The sequence below is a fragment of the Mus pahari genome, chromosome 3, assembly GCF_900095145.1.
Source record: "Mus pahari chromosome 3, PAHARI_EIJ_v1.1, whole genome shotgun sequence".
Taxonomy (NCBI): domain Eukaryota; kingdom Metazoa; phylum Chordata; class Mammalia; order Rodentia; family Muridae; genus Mus; species Mus pahari.
In genome coordinates this window covers 11,640,587-11,653,610 of record NC_034592.1, presented here as the reverse complement: position 1 = coordinate 11,653,610, position 13,024 = coordinate 11,640,587, and positions in this window count along the sequence as shown.

The window sequence follows — 13,024 nt, the reverse complement described above, 5'->3', positions numbered from 1 at the left end:
GCCAGCTTCCTCATGCTGGTCCCATAAAGATCACCGTTCTGTTACTGGGGACAGAGGAGCCATGAATTTCCTATCAAAAATATGACTAGATTATGCAGAGTAAATCTTGAACCATATTAAAAAGATCATAGTGTTTTAATTTCTTTTCTCTCTCCCTCCCCGTGACGCCTGCCATTACATCTTTTCTTACTAATAAAATAAACTAGGGGGTTGGCAGGCTGAATCAGCTATGGTTTCCTTCCTTCCTTCCTTCCTTCCTTCCTTCCTTCCTTCCTTCCTTCCTNCCTCCCTCTCTCCCTCCCTCCTTCTCTCCCTCCCTCCCTCCTTCTCTCCCTCCCTCCCTCCTTCCTTTCTTCCTTCCTTCCTTCTTTCTCTTTTTTCTTTCTTCTTCCCTCCCTCCCTCCCTTCCCCCCCCCTCTTTCCCACAGTTATGTTTCTCCCCACCAATTATCAATTGGTGACTTTAGCTTCACTCTCCCACCTTCGTCTTCTGTCATCTTGGTGTGGGAAAGATTTGAGATGATGTAACTAGAAGCCCTACAATCATGTTCATCTCAGGGGCAAGAGAATCTTCTCTTGTCTGGGCATGTTCTGAGCACCTCATGGGCAGCTGAACAGAAATCGGAAGCTGTAGCTTTCTTCCAAGGCTCATTCCATCAAAGATCCCATTCTCCCTCAGCCATGAGTGCCTCCATGATGTGAAAGCACTAGACACTGGGTCTTTCTCTCATTTGTGAATCAAAGCCTTGGGGTAAGGTCAACCTGAGCAACCCGTTGGAGATGGTAAGTATGCTAGCTTGAAGCAAAAACACTTGACATTTACTGGCTTGAGATGCTTACAGTCATTTCCAAATATTGAAAACAGTCTGTGGCTTCATCCAGTGCTTCTCCTTGTCCCTATCATCTCCACCCCATCCTGTTTGAGAGCTGCTCGGCCACCAGGCGTTGATGTAAAGGGATGTAAAGTGTTCTCAGAGATGGCAAGGAGTTGATTGACTGTATGGGGAGAAAGTCAGTCCTATGCATATATACTTCATTTTGCTTATGATAAAAGTATTGATGCCAGCATACACAAAAGAACCTATAGCAAAGTTAATTCCTGAGACCCAGGAGTTCCAGATAGATAGGAGAAATGGGCACTAGTCACAAGTCCTTGCTCTCTGAGGAAGAACCTTGACCCAGTATGTCACACAAGTTTTCCATTTTTGTTTCTAACATGCTTCCATCTGAAAGCCCCGTTTTCCTCTCTGATAGACATTGCTAGAATTTTTTTTCCTTGCTGGGGTCCTAAGATTGATAGGTCTCAAACCTGGGACAAATGGCTGAGTTTCCTACTTAACATATCAAGGCAGACCTGGTTACCAGTTTCTCCCAGTGTCCCTCAGTCCTTACCTGGTGGGGGTGGGGGTGGGGGTGGGGGTGGGGGTGGGGGTGGGGGTGGGGGTGGAATGCCCTTCCCCCAGCTGACCTTCACTATACAATCCCACCTTTTGCTTACTCCTCTCTGGGCCTCCTGGCTGGCCTGGCTCAGTCTAGTCATGTCTACTCTGGACTCTCCCAGATATCCCCGCCCCCGCCCCTGCTCTATGCTCTCCCACATTCTATAATAAGCTGTTCTCCGTCAGCGTACCTAGGAGCAGTCAAGACCTTTCTTTTTGTACTTTTTATTTAAAACTTTTTTTGCTCAAGGATGACCACCTCATCATTTTCAACTTTGAAATTTGAATCCACTTTGAAATTAATACCATATATAAAAAACGCCAACAGAGATTACTGCAACAATATTATATTTTGCTATATTTATTTGTAAATATCTTACATAGATTCAAATCAAACAACCCTTTTCTTTTACTGTATCTCTTTTTGATACCTGTAGCAGCGGAAGCCTTGCCCACAGCCTTGATTCCAGAACATTCCCAGTCTTGGCTTAAAGACCCAGAATGTCTTTGGAAACCTGTAACTGTAAAAGAGGAGAGGTGATCCAGTCTGAAAACTTCACCGTGGGCCAGTAGACTGTCTTGTCAATTTGAAGTAGATTGTCAAGTACTATATGTGTCACTTTGTCCTGAGGAAACGTGGGCAAGCAGATCAGACAGCTGCTTTTATCACTGTGATTAAAATAAGATAAATAGACAAATGGTGCACTAACACCTTTAGAAGAGTAAAAACAAAAATGATGAAAATGAAAGAATGAATTTAGGAGGAAAATGAAATATAATAAAAAGGTATTTGTGAAATAATGTTAAGTAGGTAAAAGCAGATCACACATATTTACAACATGATATTAGTTTTTGATGCATATTTCAAATTTAGAAAAATATCAATAGTAGAAATAACAGGTGGCTTTTAGGTTCCCCCAGCCCCTTGGAGTTGGAGATGCCAAGGAAGACTACTTCCATGCTGATGCTGCCTGCCTAACCTGGACTTCCCCCTTCCTCACCTCTGTCCTGCCTTGAAAGTATACTGCTTTTAAAACAGAAGAAAAGAGGAGATCAAAAACCTGGTTCTGTTGCACGTTCCACTGGAGCTGGAAACAGCCCTGAGCTCTCCAAGACATTCTCCTGTTCACACACTCACTTCGAAAATAGTATTTAAGATTAAAAATGAGCTAGCCTACGGGCATTGCAGGGAATCATAGCATCATAGCATCCTTCCCCAACAAACAGGAGTTAAATTCCTGACTTTGAAGAGAGGCCTCAGAGCTACCTCTGCCCAGAGCCTCCAAGGTGGCTTCTAACTCTAGAGCCTGAGGCTGTAGATAGCACAGCCTCCTATACCCTTGAGGGGTGACTATAACCAGGACAAGAACCAAGTGGGACTGGGTGTGACTAAATTGTCTTGTGCCTCAGTGGCTTGGGGCTGTCCCCCAGATCCACCACCACCTCAGCCTTTCTTTCCTTACTCTTCTGTCAGGTTTCTTCCAGGCCACCCTAGAGCTGCTGCCCCACTGAGGTCCCCAGTCTGTTGCTTGCACCTTCTAGGGGTCTCAGACCTTGTCGACGCCACATCCTGGGAACTGAACCGCCCTTGCCCTGGGGCTGGAAGTTCTCCGGGGTGGAGGGGGTGGAGGGAGGGAGTTCTCTGGAGACTGCAAACGGATGGGGGAGGCCCCAGTAGGGGGCACGCGGACGCCTTTTGGGGAGGAAACCAGTACTATTTGCTCTCACTCGCTGCCAGCCAGGGTTTTCTTCCCCCAGTGAGTCTCTTAATTTTGCTCATTTATCTTAAAGAGCTCCGTAAGCGCCGTGGGGCTCCGATGGGGGCGCCGCACGGGGGCTCAGATACCCGACCCCCACGCCTGCCTCCCAGAGGAACCATCCAGCGCGGACCAAATCTCATTTTCCTACAAATAGTTTGTCAGAAGCAGCAGGGCAAGTAATAAATCACAGAGAGCGAGAGAGCGGAGAAGGAAGGGGGAGCGGCTGAGAGGGGAGGGCGTGGCGAGGGCGGAGGGAGGGCTAGGGGCGCAGATGGGGAGAGCAGACCTGGGAGTGGGGGCTGCGGAGACTGCGGAGGAGGGGAGACAAAGAGACCAGAACGAGGGAAGGGAAGAAAAAAGGAACCTGGGAGTTCAGAACGCTAGGGAGAAGGAGGGAGGAACGAAAAAGGACTGAGTGAAGAGGAAGAAAGCAAGGAGTGAATCAGGAAGCAAAGAGAGAGGGCAGAAAAAGAGGAAGAAAACGAATCTAAAGGGACGGGACTAGGAAGGAGGGAAAAAAAGGCTTCTGGTGACACCGCGAACTCCAGAAAGGATGGTGGGCAATACAAGGCCTCCGCTTTCTCCAACTTCCCTCACCCCCGAGCTATGGTGGACCCCTGACCCACTGCTCCCTCTGTGGGCTAATTGGTGTCCCTGTGTCTGGCACGCGCGCGCGTGCGTGTGTGTGTGTGTGTGTGTGTGTGTGTGTGTGTGTGTGTGCGTGCGCGTGTGTGTGAAGCAGAGAGATCCGGTAACTGGGTTACTGTGATGTAACAAGCCAATCCACTGCTCCAAGCCTCAGTTTCTCGATCTAGCAAATGGGAGTAATAAGCCTCATTTCCTTGTTTGGGAACAGGGACCCTGCTGAGCACGCTGGTGATTAAGCTAAAGGGAGCCTTCCTTGAATTGGTGCAAGTAAACTTGGTCCTTGGACTCTGGGTCTGGACCATGGACCTTCCTTCCAAGTTTGCTGTGTACTGCCTCTCCACCCCCACAACCTGAGATCCGGAGCTAGACACTGGGATCTAGCAGCTGTCAACACAAACACACTCCAGTGCTTTTTGTACTGCCTTTATCCTCCCTCAGGAAACAGGGAATGCTAGTGCAATCATCCACTGTCAAGCTCTCTGGGCTTCTGGTGCAAAGACAGCTGATGTGATCGCCACGAGGCACCAGCTCTCCATTTCGTGGGAATCTCCCCACCCACATCCACTCTTCCCAGTGACAGTTCAAGAACTCACAAGAAGGCTTCAGGTTTTGACCTTCCTAAAACTCCCTCTCTCCTTCCTGGCTGCTGGTAGGATATGGGAGGGGTGGGGGGGAGGGAGAGAGGACCATCTTACTTGTGGGAAGTGGAAAATGTTGGGGGAGGGAAGTGGCAGTGACCTCATCGAGTTTTCCCTAGCTCTGAGCATATTGCTAGTAAGTGGTGAGCTCCTGAGATGGATGGAATTTGTTTAATTTTGCAACTACATTCATTACACACTCCTTATGCTGTAAAAAAGCATTTATTAGTCTATGTTATGGAAAGGGAAACAAAGATGACCAAGAATGGAAATGGCAAGCCCAAGAGAGAGGTTTGAGTCTAGTGCAGCCTGTCTCACAAGCTTATGGCCCTTCTGTGGCTGCCTGGGCTCATCACCAGGGCAACTTGAATAGCATCTGTCTTTAGGGTCCCCATGTGTCCGAGGCACCAGGAAGTGTGAAATGATGATAAACGAACCCACATCTATGATACCCGCTGTCTCGGTTAGGGTTTTGTTGCTGTGAAGAGACTATGGCCACGGCAACTCTTTTAAAGGAAAGCTCTAATTGGGGCTGGCTTACAGTTCAGAGGTTTAGCCCATCAGCATCTTGGTGGGAAGCATGGAGGCAGAGTACTGGAGAGTTCTACATCTGGATCCGCAGGCAGTAGGAAGAGAGAGTAACAGTGGGCCTGGCTTGAACTTCTGAAACCCTGGAGTGCACCCCAGTGATATACTTCCTCCAGCAAAGCCACACCTCCCATAGTGCCAACTCTCTCCAGTAGTGTCATTCCCTATGAGCCCATGGGGGTCGTTTCATTCAAACCACTGCACCTGCCCAGACTTTTCCTGACCCTCCAAATTCTATAGAAGGGTACCACAGGGCACCCCACTCTAGACTTCCCAGTCATTTGGGGATTCCTTGTTATTGACACCATCCTTTAGTTGTGAGCATTAGACCACACTGCCCTCAGACAGACTCTCAGTCCTCAGCGCTCTACCTTGAGGAGGGTTTTAAGGACAAAGTCACATTCCTCATAGCCTCTCTCATTTCAGCCCCTTGAAATCCAGCTAAACCCCTCTGCCCCCTTTCCTTCTGAAATGGTATCAGGAATCTCATATCCAACCCCAGTGAGAAACAGAGTCCGGGGAAGAGAGCCAGGTTCTTGCCTTCCTGGATCAGCTAGATGACTCTAGGCAATTCTCCTCAACTCTCCAAAGCTCAGATTCCTCAACTGGAAAATGGGGATTTAAGAAAGAAATTATTTCAAATTCCCAAGGCTGCCAAGGTGAGCATTAATGCCAAAGCTGTGGAAATGCCTTACAGGGAGAGGGCCTCTTGTCCTCCACCTCCTGATAGCAGGCCTCCAGCTCCCCATCCTCTCATTTCATGAACACCATCACTGATCCCAGGTCCAAACCCCAAGGACAGCAGGTGCCTCTGTGTTTTGCTTCCCCTAAACAACAGCATTTAAAACTCAAAGCAAATGGTGTGACCAAGTCAGCCAGGGGAGGCAGGGAAGAGGAGTGGAAAATCATTTCCAAATTTTAGACCCAGTGTTGTTAACAGTGTTACCTTCGTATAATCATCTTACTTCCCGTGCCTCAGCTTTCTTTCCATTAAATGGGTATAACAATGGCCTTGTGAAGCAGGCAGTTCACCGGCCACACGCGCACTCTCCTCTCTCCTGCCCTCTCCTCTCTCCCCTCTCCTCCTCTCTCCTCTCTCCTCCCCTCTCCCCTCTCCCCTCTCCTCTCTCCTCCTCTCCTCTTCCCTCTCCTCCTCTCTCCCCCCCTCTCTCTCACACACACACACACACTCACTCACTCACTCACTCACTCACTCACATTCACCCACACACCATGCAATAAATAGCTACTTTAGTTTTTATTTGGACATTTTTAGTGACTTTCGTCCACAATTGTCTATAGACTCTTTGTCCTGTTCTTTAGCCACAGCCACACCACGGACCTGTACTCCCTGCTTTTAAATCACCGAGCTCAGTCTAGACCAACTCCAGGATCCTCATCTTGACACACTGCAGTGTGGCAAAGGCACAGGCTACATGAGGGGACAGGATGCTGTACAGGTGAACCCAGATGCTCTGCCACTGAGCTAGCTCTCCTCCCCCACCCAGAGTTCTCTCAGCTGGTAGGGATTTGGGTTCCCCGGGGGCTCAGGACTGATGCTTGGAGTCCTCCAGGCCCTATTCTATTCCAGTCTGAGTTATTGAAATGAAGACTTTCCCACCGTCTCTGCTTTTGTGGTAGCATTTCCATGCATACCCACATTATTTATTCAGCCAGTTCCTGCACATTCCAGACTTAGGCCGTGCCCAGTAACTACCCCTCTCCCCACAAGCATCTAGCTCAGGCCATCTCTTCCTGTAGTCCCTTAAGGCTATCTTCCTCCATGAAGCTCTCCTGGACTGTCTGGTGGATGGAAGGATGTTTTGAAAATCCTTCCAAAGGGCACTATTCATCTTTGAAAACTATACACATGAGATATTTTATCTTTTCTAAAGCTGTGCTTGCCTGTGTGTTGATATAATAGATCTGGCTGACATTCTAAAGTTCATCTTTAAAACACACACTGATCTGTAGCTGCTGAATATAAAAGTCTACGTAACTGCCTGACTTGCATTTTAAACGTCTGTGGGCAGAGACCTCAGTGTATAAGCAGGAGAGAGAACACATCTACAAGGCTAGCCTCAGAGTAGAGCAGATGCCATTGGAAGATTGCTACAGACATCATAAGGGCCATTTCTGCACGTGTGGAATCTTTCTAGGCTAGCTCAAGTGCTGTGATTCTCTGATACCTCCAATAAGCAATAGAATTCTTTCTGACCCCACCTTGTGTGGACCTGCTTTGGGATATGTAGTAGATATCCTCAAGGAGTTTTATATAGCTGCATCCATGCTTTCTCTCTTCATGGCTTTATTAGAAAGATCCTGCTATTTCCCATTGGCTTTTGTGCCCTTTCTTAAATAGGAGCCCTACAGTTTCATACCTGTCACTTAGTAGATGCTCAGTAAATCCTTAGGGAATGGGAGAAAGGGAGAAAAGATAGAAGAGAAAGACCAGATAGAAGGGAAAAGGGAGGAAAGAAGGAGGAAGGAGGAAGGAAATGCTCTCAGTTGGAAACTACACTCAACACATGAGGCTTTCTCTATGATCTGTCAGTGTGTGCCACCTTGCCGTTTCAGTTCCAACAAGGGAATTGGATCACAGACTGATACCCTGTTGCCCTGAGGACAGACCTTGCCCACTGAGCGCCTCGTGTGAGAGCAGTTAGCTAACAACAGTTCGCTGTTTGTTGAACTTGTTCTGTCTGTAAAATTTATTTTTCCAGTCAAGGTGGCTCCCTGCCTGTCTTTTTTGAAAGGATATTTTTTGTTTATTCTTCAGCAATTTCACACATACATGTATACAGTCTATCTATCTGCGTCTGATTTTCTGATGAGATGTGACAGCTGGATGATTAAGATGGCTCTGATCTGCAACCTTGAGCAGGAGCCAGCAGAATAGGAAATCCATTCGCACAGCTACTCAGAATAGCAGGAGGTTGCCTGGCAAAGGGAGGAGCTGAAGCAACAGGAGTCTCTGCTCTGGGTGCCACTGGAGAACTGAGCCTCAGATAGCAGGCATGCGAGCAAGCAGATTCTGCCAATTGAGACCCCAGATTCAGGGGCCAGGTTGCTAGAGGCCACAACATGGCCATGAGCAGTGTGTGCACCTACATTTGTCCTCATACATAAAACTTATTTTGTTTTTCAATCACAGTGCCTCAGTTTGTCTATGTTGAGAGAATATTCTTTTATTTATTCAATAGTTATCCCATACACATACACACTGTATGTTGATTGTATCACCCTCTCACTCCCAGTCTCCACCCCACTGGACACATGGCCCTCCCACCACCATGCTTTCCCCACTCCCCATCTCCTAACCTACTGAGTCCACTTAGTGGTGCTTAATGGAATGTTGGCTAAGCTTACCAGGCCACTCTTGTGCGCATGGCCACAGCTAAAGTCAGTTTATGCTGATTCTGAGTGTAGGTACTCAATGTCAACGTGACTGAGTTTGGAATCATCTAGAAGATATATCTCTGGATATGTCTGTGAGGATGTTTCTGGTGAAGTTTATCTATGCAGGTGAGACTTATCCTGAGTGTGGGTATAACAATTTCATGGGTTGGACTCTTGAACTAAATAAAAAAGAAGAAAGCCAGTTAAATTTCAGATTCTCCCTCTCCCACTCCCTTCCCTCCCTCCATTTCCTCCCTCCTTCCCTTATTCTTTCTCTCCCTCTCTCCCTCCCTCCCTCTCTCTATCCTCTCCTTCCTTCGGTCTCCCGCCTTCATCTTCCCAAAGGTGAGGAGTGTAAGCTTCAAGCTTCTATTACTATGAACTACCTGCCATGCCTTCCCACGCTGGCAGGCTGTACCCTCTTGAACNACAGATCAAAAGGAATCTGTTGTCCCTTAAGTTGCTTTTTGTCAGGCATTTGTTCTAAGCAGGAGAAAGGTAACCAATAAATTAATCTAATTAAGGACAAGGTGGATTGTTCAGTTGATAAAGTACTTGCCACACAAATGTGGGGACCTACATTCAGATCTCCAGCATCCAGTGGAAAAGCTAGGCACAATGATACACACATGCACACACAGGATTTAAAAAGAAGCTTCTCTCGGAGAAAGAACATTTTAAAACATGTGAATCATTAGGTATAGAACATAACACATTTCAAGCGACTTATTGTCACAGTATGTCAAAGTTAGTAAAGTTTTAGCAGTTGTCTGTCCTTCAAAGAGTCCATCTCCACTTACACTGTACTTAAGTCCCTCCCCCTTCCACTGTAGAAGTTTCTGCACCTACTATTTGGAAAGCCTGGGTTTTATAGTTATAGGAAAGTGGTCAGAGGCCCCTTAGGGAAAAAAAAAAGCCAAAATGCAAAAGAGGCCAGGGAACATGGAGGGTATGCAACCGAGGCAGAAGTCCACTCCACTGCGGCACTGAGGAGCAGTAGACACCGACAACAGAACCTCCTCACTGGAGTATTAAAAGAAATATCTGTTCCTCCAGGTACTTCCACATCTATCCTATCAGCCTTTTTAATCAGAAATGAATCTCTCTAGGCCTCAGTTTCCCCTTTTGTAGACAGAGAAGGCTGAACTAGGTGGCTGCTGAGACCCTGCCAGTTCTAACATTTTATGATCTAGGATTAAAACTTCAATGACATTGTTCAGCCTGCTGTCCAGAGTGTGACCCACCAACTTTCATAAAAACAATCATCATTAGCTTGTGCTAATTGGTCAATAAAACCATCACAATTTTATAGCGTGAAACTTGAAACCTGCTGACATTAACACTACTGATGAGCCAAGCCGTAGTTCAGCAGTATGGATAAAAATAGCTGACTGGGAACTTGGGAGTCTTATTCAAAGTGACATAGGCTCAAACTTACTGTGACCAAAATAAGAAGAGTTAATAGGACACTGACCCACATATAAAATAGTCTCATGGTTGGAAGAGCACAAGACAATCAAGTTTGAAGTGTAGGGCTCCTAGGACTGGGAATGATACAGAAAAATTCAGAGATAGCCTATTCCACTAAAAGGCTATAGCCATGTCTGGACTGGGGTACAGGCCATCTATGGTCAGTGAATCAAGACTAGAGGCCCAAGCTTAGTCAGCTCATTAGATCCTGTATTCCTTACACCTAGAGCCATAACTTATTTCTTCTCTCTTTCTTTCTTTCTTTCTTTCTTTCTTTCTTTCTTTCTTTCTTTCTTTCTTTCTTTCTTTCTTTCTTTCTTCTCTACTTTCTCCTTGAATTTGATAGGATTCTACTGATATTTTATGCTCACCTTTGAGATTTTTCCCATTTTATGTTACTCTATTGAAAGTCAACTAAAGGTTATCTAATCTTACCATCTACTAGATGCCAAGTGACTTCTGGACTTGAACACACTAAACCATTAAAAAGGGGGTAGGGGAGATTAGACTTCTTACTTATTATTACATTATTTCTGGTGCCCATGGAGATTAAAAAAATATGCCACAGTCATATGCTGATAATTGGTGGAGTCAGGTTCAAACTCAGGTGTGAAGTCCTTACTCTGACATCGAGAGTTCATCTGAGGCAGTTCTGCCCTGGAGTCCCACAAAGAAGAATGAGAACATGATCTAATAAGTTATCAGTGATAAGAGACTAGATGTGGCAAGAGAAAGGTGGGGACTGAAGGCTGCAGTAAAGTTGTTGTCGGTGGAAAACAAACAGTGGGACAGTGGCAGCAAAAAAAAAAAAAAATCAAGAGACAGACAACTTGTTTAGAGGTCACAGATGTCAAAGATGCTAAAAAAAAATCCTGCAGGGAAGGGCAGAGAGTTTGAAAAGCCAAATGAAGGACATTTGAGCCTGCAGAGAGAAGTGGCTTTTGGCACAAGGCACAGGAACAGGAGTCCATTACAATGCTGTATGTGGCTGCACAGAAGGAGACCTTGAAGGTCAAATACCCAGCTTCTATCATCCCAAGTCATCTATGCCAAGAAGGCTCCAGATCAGTGCAGAACACCAAAATCAGAGAGATACAGACCCTGTACTGCAACTACCAGGGTTAAAAGTAATGCATACAATGTAGAACTATAACCTGTACTGGAGCCATCTTCCTCCATGAAGGAAGCCAACATGATGCTACAGAATTGAAAATCTATCCCTCAAAAGCCAACAGATGATTTCACAGTTTATTACAAGGACGTTCTGCTTTTAAACTTTGCTGTACAAATGCATGATTGCGTCAATATAGTTCTAAACGAAAGTATTTTATAGATTTTTCACTTCTAAAATCAACTTAGCAATGATTTTTCACTGTTTCTCACACAAAACACTGCAGTTTTTCACGTATGCAACTCTAGGATGCAGTGCATGCGGTCAAATTGTAGTAACTGGCCTGTATAACTGGCTGTGTACTTCTTAGCTTCACATAGGAGAAGTTTTTCTTGCTGCTGTGATATTCATAGATGGAAATAGTCCAGAGGAATGTAGGCTTATAAAGCCCATATCCATTAACATTCCTAGAAGACATAGCATGCATGGTGTTATATGTGTCCTCTACATGCTTGATTAGCAGCATATGAGAGTGTTAATTTTTTAGTAAGGGATAAGGTCATCATTCCCAGAAACAGTAAATAAAATCCCTAGTATGTGAAACACACGGGTGAAGGTCATAGGCTTTCCAAACTGTGAAGACAGCCTGACTCGGGTTCCACTGCACTTTGTGAGAGTCACTTGACTTCTCTATGCCTTATCTTCCTCACTTGTAACTTCTGCATGGGCTCCTTTCCCAACATTCAACAGCTCACATCCTTCCTCCTTTCTGGACTGGTTCCTTCCTGCCAGCATCTTTTGTACCTGTTGCCTACTGTGCATACTCAACAGTGTGGTTCCTGCTGCCTTTCAGATCTTAGTCATCATTATTCCCTTAGAGAAACCTCAATGGGCAGCTTCAGTTCCAAAGAGGCCAGACCACAGCTTTCCTTTATAGGTCACAGTCTATCATAGTAAGCATGAACGCAGATTTATTTGCATTTTATTTGCATGTGTAAGGCTGTTTTATTTTTGTCTCTTCCTCAGAACTATAAACTCCTAAGAAGAGTGGTAAGAATATGTTTATTCTTACCACTTGACTCTAGGAATTACAACAAAGTGGGAATTCTATCCATGTATGAGTGAAGTTGATATAAAATGGGATATGTTAAAATGATGATGATGATGTTGTTGGTGATAACAATAATAAAAGTAGAATAGCTTTCTCCCATCAGCACAACCTCCTATCTGTAACATATAACCTTAGTTACAGGGATGTTTAAACTCAAATTATAAACACTGACTTTCAATATATTTTCCCAGCAGTCCATTGCCTACTCATGTTTTCCCAGCAGTCCATTGCCTACTCATGTTTTCCCAGCAGTCCATTGCCTGCCAATGTTTTCCCAGCCCGTGATTCCCCTGACTTTCTTCATGCAGGGCTGCAGGTACCTGCCGGTCTCCATGCTTCTCCACTGCTTTCTTTTATGCCCCAGAAACATCTGTCCTTCTTCCCACATTGCCTCTTCCTTCCAGAAGCTAGGGAAGCAAACTTTAAAGTGTTTTGTCTGTAAAATTAAACCTGCTTTAATATCTTAGAAAATAAAGCCAGTAGTCCCTGTCCCCCACCTCTACCTTCTCCACTCACTCACTCATTCTTTGTTTTTTCTCCTTGAGTTCTCTTTCTCATTGTTCTGTTTTTGAACCAAAATGGATCTTAATAGTGACTGATGCACACAGGAGCACTGCTCACCTGAGCTGTCTGAATCAGAGAGAAGGAAGATGGAGTTAGACATTGTCAAGAAACAGAGCCACCAGCCTGTGGAGTACTTGAACTACCCAGTGACCTTCTCCACCCCAATCCCAAGTCTACCCCATCAACACTGCCTCGCTTATCTCATTCTGCATGTTCTCGGGGCAAGTGTTAGAGCTGACAGATCCAAGTCTCAGATGCACTGTTTAATTGCCTGTGGTCAGCAATGTATGCCATTC